The sequence below is a fragment of the Daktulosphaira vitifoliae genome, unplaced genomic scaffold, assembly GCF_025091365.1.
Source record: "Daktulosphaira vitifoliae isolate Bord-2020 unplaced genomic scaffold, ASM2509136v1 Scaffold_1, whole genome shotgun sequence".
Classification (NCBI taxonomy): domain Eukaryota; kingdom Metazoa; phylum Arthropoda; class Insecta; order Hemiptera; family Phylloxeridae; genus Daktulosphaira; species Daktulosphaira vitifoliae.
The window spans coordinates 2572376-2580887 of NW_026099572.1; positions in this window are offsets into that span (position 1 = coordinate 2572376).

An 8512-nucleotide genomic window follows, 5' to 3' on the forward strand; every position below is an offset into this window, starting at 1 on the left:
AGCTATGTTTACATCTTATTGTAACACGAATTATCATGCCTATTTTGTATTTTTGTGTTGTTTTTAAAACCTATCAATGTAAAAATATCCAACTAGATAAAAAATCTTCCCTATATCATAATCACTATTCATATTTTCACTTGAGTACTGAAGACTAAGGTCCCTTTTGCGTGGTTTTACCATTTAATATATTTATTTGTATTATTATCTGTATAATTATAATTATAACAATGAGTACACAACATGAAAATAAGTGTATTTTTTTTAATTGCGGTAAAAACATATCTTAACTTCTTATTTTATCATTTTTAGTGATCTGAACTTCGGTTAAAATTGCTTTATTTGTTTGAATATTTTTTTCTAAAATATTTGTTTTTAAAATTTTTATATTTTAAACTATATTTTATATTTTAATTTATATATTATTAAAATTTGTTTTTTTTTAATATTTCATTGTATATTTGAAAAAATAAATTACTAATTTTATACATGAAAACCTTATAATATGTGTAATTATTAATAAATATCTTTATTAGACTTGATTACTGGTAAGTTAAGAAATTAAACACCAAATAATATAAAAATCTTGACAGTGGATAAATCGGTAGCGAGAAATTGTTATGTAATAAGTTAAGATTTTCAACACTAAGAGAAAATTAAAAAACATAAATAATAGTCAAATTTAAATCAATATTAATAAAATAAAAAACACATGTTTTATCGAATTTGTATTTAAAACGAAAAGTTTCATTTAAATCAAATAAGCAATCGCCTTTTAGTATTAACTGGTTCTTATCTTAATTTGCGCTAACGATGTTAGCCGTACATCAATAATCGTGACTATTATTTGAATATCAGCAAACTGGACAGTTATTATTAAATATTTCCGAGAGGATATATAGCGCTATCTCTACGGGTATAAATTAACAAAAAATCGGTTTCCAATTGTCTGAATGCCGTGGCCTATCTATGTGTATTTAATCTATGATAATAGTAACACAATAATATTGTAAATATGTTCCTATTACTTATAGCGAGGACATAGGAATGGAGGATAGTATTATAATATTTCTTGTATTTTTCCTCCTATATATTCTATATATTATTATTCCTATAATTATTATTGCGAATATTTTAAAATAAAAAGAGTACGACAGTAAATAGTTAATTGCAAAACTTTCAGTGTTTTTGTTTATATTATTTTGTACCTCCTCTATCAGATTATCCACTCCTTTCATTGGTGTGTATGAATTTTATTTTATTTAAATCTATTACCTGCAAATTTTTCTTATCAACAAACCGCGTAATATTTTCTGGCAAGGGGATTTCTGGCATAAAATCTTTCAATTGACTAGAAGTAAAACTTTTAATAGGCATTAGCACAGAATTCGACGTAATGGCTTTAAAATTATCCCTTAAGCCTATCATCCCTGTTCCCGCTAATAATGTATTTAAACCAACATCTCGTGAATCACAATACCTTTCTTTAATAAGTTAGTTAATGGTTTTGCAATCTAACTATAATTGGGTATAAAGTTTCGATAATAACCAGTAAATCCTAAAAATGATTTAATTTCTTTAACACTACGGGCAATGGGAAAATTTTTTACACTCTCGATTTTTCTTTCATCAGGTTCTACTCCCCTTGCAGATACTTTATGTCCTAAATAAACAACTTCTTTTCTTAGAAACTCACACTTGGCAGGTTGTAATTTTAAATTATGTTCTCGCATTCGATTAAAAACTTCCCTTAATCTATTCTTATGCTCTTTTAAATCTACTGTTAAAACAATAACATCGTCCAAATAGACAAGACATTTAATACTCACTAAATTACATATAACATTATTCATTAGCCGCTGAAATGTTGGTGGACTATTCTTTAAACCCATGGGCAATTTAGTATACTGATAATGTCCATCATAACTACTGAACATAGTTTTTTCCTTTGATGCTGTACTTAAAGGAATTTGGTGAAAACCTGAAGCCAAATCCAGTACAGAATAATATTTAGAATTACCTAATCTATCTAACACATATTGTATTAAAGGTAAAGGCATTTTATGTCCCACCGTAATATTGTTTAATTTCCGATAATCCACCACCAACCTATACTTTTGCTTCCTAGTGGCATCTAATTTCTTTTTAACTAACAAGATAGGTGAATTCCAAGGCGATTTACTTGGTTCAATTATACCATCTTGTTTCATTTGATTAATTTGCCTACCGATTTCATCCTGTTGACTATGAGGTAACCTATATTGACGCGTATAAAGAGGTAACTGTCCACTAGGCACTTTTATATCGTGACTTATAGAATCAGTACTCGTTAACTTATCCCCTTCTAAATAAAATATATCAGCGTACTCTGCACATATGTATATGATATTTTTATTCTCTTCAACATTTAAATGTTCTAAACGCAATTTAGACATCAATTTATCACGCCTATCTGACCCCAAGTAATTGTTATTTATTTTATTTTCAACATTTGTACTCATTACTAATTCTCCATTAAATATTTCATATTCGAAATCGCTTAAATTCAAAGGCTTAATCGTTTTTTCTTCCTCAGATAAATTAATTACATTAACCAGTATTTTTCCATCTTTAACAATATTTAATACATTTCCCACAATAACTTTTTCAGCAATCTCTTTACGATTTATTAATACCGCTACTTTACTATCAACTATATTTTTATTTACTGAAACCGATGCTACATATTCTGACCAAGGTGGCAATTTAATCAAATTCTCCCGATAAAACGAAATAGTATTTTTCTTTATATTAATAATTGTGCCTTGTTCTTTCATGAATTCTTGCCCTAAAATACCCGCTTTTAAAAATGGAACCTTTTCATCAACTATATAAAATTTTATCATACCCAAATCAATTTTATTCACTTTTATTGGTATCTCTACTATGCCTATGGTCTCTACCAATTCAGCATTGATCCCTCTTAAGTACACGTTTTTCCCAGGTATTAACTTTGTGTTATCAGTTAAGCTTTTTAAACTAATAATGTTAACACTACTTCCTGTATCTAACAAAAACTCTGCACAAGGATCTATAAAATTCGGCGACTCACACATAATATGGTTCCCATTCATTTCTACAGTAATTAATTTTACATCATGCGGTTTTCTTAAATCTCCAACCTCTTTTGGAAAACTTTTCTCCCTTGGTTGACTAGAACTACTTGAACTCGACTCTGGGTCACTAGTATTATTATTTAGACTCTTTTTTCTTCTGTTTTCTGCATTCTTTTTCTTAAAACACCTATCTATTGTATGACCCCCTTTTGAACAATATTTGCACACCACGTAAGTATGCTCTACCACAGTCTGTTTTACATTATTTCTATTTCTATTTTTATCATTCATTCTACAGTCGCGAGCGTAGTGCCCTACCTTCGAACAAATATGACACCTACCTTAAAACGACGAATTAACCGGGTTATTAAACTTATTATTTTTAAAATTATTACCATTTGGTACCCGCGTAAATCGAACATTATTTAACCTACGCCCCTCAATTTGAGCTAGGAAATTTTTTTCTTCAACTATCGCATGTTGAATAGCGGAGTCTAGTGTTGTAGGGTGTTGGCTTTTTACCATTACTTTTATAGAAGCTGATATACTCTCTAGAAATACATTTAATACCTGCTCTCTTAAACAATTTTTTATAATTAACGCATCTGGTAAACTTTTTCCTTGCGTGCTAAAGTTAGAGACCTGACTTAACAAATTTTTTAACCTATTAGCATATTCTACTACCGACTCTTTATATTGCTGTTTACAACTAAACAACGCAGTTTGCAGATAAGAAGCATTTTTGGGTCTTTCGTACGAATGTTTTAAAATATTTTTTAATTCCTCCCGGGTATCTTCTGGGACAACTTCATATTTTATTAAGTCATATGCTTGTCCTTATAACCTCGTAATTATAGTTTTGAGCATTATACTAACATGTTCTGCTCTAGTAACTGATACGACCAACTCGCATGCATCAATAAACCTAGGTAATTCTTCCTGGACTTCTCCAGTAAAAACAGAGACTAATTTTATTACATTATCTATTACTTTGTTAACCGATACCACTCCATCCCAATGTCCCTTACCTAATTTGGATTGTTCATTTGTTTTAGATTCCATATTTTCTGAATTACCTACTATAATTTCGTAAATTTGTGATTCGGATAAATTAACCCCAAAATTATCTTCCATAGACTACTATTAACGATTATTATTACGGCCTCAATTAACCAAGTATACGTAATTTACAATAACTATAACTTATAATCAAAAGAACACGCGACAAATATACAATCAAACGCTTACGCTTTAGCCGACATTGAAACGATGTCTTCGTTTGCTTCTGGAATAGTAACTGAAACTGAAATGAATGATAGTTCTCTACACACGGCTTCACTTGACCACTCTCCTTAGCTTCGTTGTCTTCTCTGTTCCTTGATGGAATTAATTTGGAGAACTCTGATGATGACGATATTCCCGGGTTTCGGCACCAAAATTTCCTGTGGCAGACCGGTAAGGCTCGCCTGAGGAAATTTAATATTTATTTGTTGTTCGGGTTACCGTCCGGACTCCCAATTGAGCTATCCGAACAGAGTCCTTCAAGATGTATATAGGATATAGTGATTATTTATAAATAAATAAATTTAACACTTTCGAAATAATGCTGGTTATAAATATTAAAATGTATTATAAGATAAATATTACGTTACAAAAGAAATATAACAATTAATATAAATGTATATATATATAAATAAAGTAAACTTTCATAATAACACTGCAAGTATAAGAATATGCTTTACAATTATAGTGTTTATTCTGTAATGGTAGAAACTAGACTGACTAACGCTAGAAAATATTGATATAGCCAAAATCAAGGAGACTTCCGCAGGCGGATGTCCCTATCAATCATACATATATTTATATTCACAAGATAAATTATTTTATAAAGTGGTGGTAACACAACAATTTTATCTGAAGTTAAATACCATTTATGGTTAACAAATTTTTTCAAATTATTTTTAGATAATTCTTCATCTATGGTTTTGTATTGGAAAATATTTTTTAAAAATTCTAAATCTTGTCGAGGCGAAAAAGCAGCAATTGGTGCATTAAATCAAGCTTTTATGTATAAATTAACCAAGAAAATACATATACTCGAGATTGAATTATATTATTTTTGTGTCAACTTGAATTCTTCACGAAAAATAAATATTTTAAGAGTATAAAGCGCTTTTGACATCCATCGAGCATGGTGAATCGCTCCTGGAGCTCTAAATAATACACCTCTAGGCAGACCTCCATTAAAAAAAATTACTGTTAGCTCAAGAAATTCTCTATAATCTTCTCTAAAGTGGAATAGTTTTAATTGATTTAAACAAAACTCTAAAATATAATCAATAGAACTTTGCAATTTTTCAAAAATAAATCGATCGTTGATACCGGACTTATAATTTTCAGTATTAATTTTCGGCCAAGACATTTGAAAACGAAGAAATAAGGGGACATTCGGTCCTGAAGTTATACCAAATTTTGTGTCAAATGTATATTTTAAAATAATCTCGTAAATATGATGACGACACGGAAAGTATAAAATATTTTTTTCTAACCATTGTTCTAACAAAACACACGTACCTCCAATCCTGCCTAAACGATAATTAATATTACTATTTATATTTTCAATTAAATTTTGAACGATATAATATTATAAATAACAGTTAATATAGTTTTAAGTAAAAGTAACAACACGAAAGACGGTGATTTTTTACACAAAAATAATAATTTTCTTTTAGTCTCCATTAGAGAAAAAAGTAATAATTGAGTTTAAAAAATCATAAAATACACTGACTACAGATTATCTCGATGAAACCTCAATGTTAAACGTTAACGTTTATTATTGATGTAAAGATATGAACTAAAATGCTGTAGTTTATGATATCGCATGTAATCAATTAGTTAATAATAATAGGTATTTTTAAGTAGGTAATATCCAATCTGACCATACTATTTCGATAATATTTATACCTTGTAGAAATCAACAAACAAAAATAATCTATTATTTTGTCAATATAAACGTATGATACTATAATAAAAAACTCTAGAAATGAGTTTTTGTTATTTTGTGATCGAATGAGCCGTTTTATGGTGTAGTATTCTGTAATTGTCATGAAGGCGATAAGGCCTATCGATAAATAAAATCAGTGTGTGCTTGACCCTCCGCCGTGCTGGGCTGGAGCGTTGAGTGATCGGTTGTTTTTGTCTGTTAATCTAATAATGATTAATTGTCATATTAATTAATTATAATTATATTTACAAAAAGTAATTTTAATGTGTAGTTATATAATTTTTATTATTAATATTTTACACTACAATGGAAAAAGTACTAAAGACAAATATTATTGAAAATTTAATTCAAAAAATGAGAGTTGAGAGTTACAAACATTCTTACATACAAACATACATACAGGTGAAACTAATATAAGCGTGTTAAAAATTAGTGAATGATTAAAAATGCAACATCAACTTTTCTGTGAGGAACTTTCATCTGAAGCAAAAAAATACTTTTCTTTTTCAACTTTTTGCACTGTATTCAAATCAGTAATTAAACTTTTTCTATCACTTCTAATTGTTGACATTATAACTAATTAGTAAAAAGTAGTATTTATATATAAAAAAATAATTAAAACAAATAAACATTTGTTTTTAAATTATTAATGTTTTTAAATTAATTAATTAAATTTTTAATATGTTGAAAATAATAAAAATCGCATATTTATCCTTGTTCGGGCCAAGCGTGAAAGCTAAGATTGATTGGAAACAGACACAAAATAAATAAATAAATAAATAAAAAAACACATCATAATAAAATGAATACTTTCTCAGCTTCGCATTGAAGCTAAAATAATATATAAAGAAATAGTTACTTAAATGTACAACCTCAAACATTTATTAAGTTTTATTTATTAATGTTCTTTTACACATAGTAATTGATAAAATTGAAAATTAAATAGTAATTATAGTATATAATGGTATAGTAGTTGAAAAAATAATGAAGTGTGGAATAAAATGTGTCCATTTTTAGTCAAGTCCTATATGGATTGTCGAGTACCAGAGATAATTCACTCGTTTTAATAAAGGACTTCCCATAAGAACAGGCTTATAAAACATAAATATTTGACTGTGTAAATTAATGTGATTTTGTAAATAATAATTCAATTTAAAGTTTTTTTATAAAATAAATAACTTCAAAATAATCGATGTGGATGTCATATGATTTAACGTGTTTTCTGTAAATATTTAGTTTTTCATAATCGTCGAATATAAATAATTACATTAATTTTATAATCAATTAAAATTGTGATATAATGACGCCGTCTATAAATATTTACGGTGAGGCTGATGCTAAAATATGGTTTTTATACTGCATAAAATTAACGTGCGTCGTTATTTAAATAATAAAATCTTATTGCAGTAAAAAGTAAGGCAGGTACACAACCGGTTTTCTTATCGACTAAGACTTGATGAAAATACTCACAATAATGGACACTCACACTAATAATCATTTATTTCTAACACAACAACACTGCAGAACATGTAAAAACGCCATGTAAAATTGCCTATATTTGACCCCTGAAAAAAAGTCAGTACCTAGACGCATTAAAACAACTTAATGAAGACATACATTTTATAAATTCGCATATTTATAGCAAATTAATAACTAATTATGACAATTTTGTTTGAGAGTAAATAAATATTTACGTATATTTACTATTTTACATATTTTGTAAAAAGAGAATTTAGGCGTCTGGGTACCGACCTTTTTTCAGGGGTTCGAATATAGGCAATTTTGCGGTTTTTCATGTTACGCAATGTCGTTGTGTAAAGCCGGATTCCCACGACTGGTGTACTTGCCAAATATTTGTCACTTGTGTATACTTGTCAAGCCGTCGGAACACTATACTTGTACAATTATTGGTCACTTGTCAGTTTCCCGCAGATTGTCGGTAAATGTAACACAAGTCAATGGAATTAATGGCTTGACAAGTTTACACTTGTAGTTCACTAGTGCACACTTGTATACTTGTCAAATACTTATCCAATATTTGATTTTAGGGTGGCTATCGGTAACAAAATTTTTTCTTCCCCACCCACCTATATTTGTACAGTACAGAGGTGATTTATGTTGGCCTAATTAGTTGATTTAATTTAATAGATAAGTAAAACTATTTTATAGTATAATTGTAAATATAATTTAATAGTTAAGGTTGATTACATAATGTATTAATTATATAACTTATTAATTTATGAATATTAAGTATAAAATAAATATTATTGGATAGTTTAATATTTTACTAAAATGTTTATATTTGTAAAATTCTGTTTAATTTTTGCAAGTAAAAATTATATACGGTGCGTAGCTGAAACACTATTAGTTTTACTCTGTCGTATTTTTTTTCTTTAATTTTTAGAGAATCTAA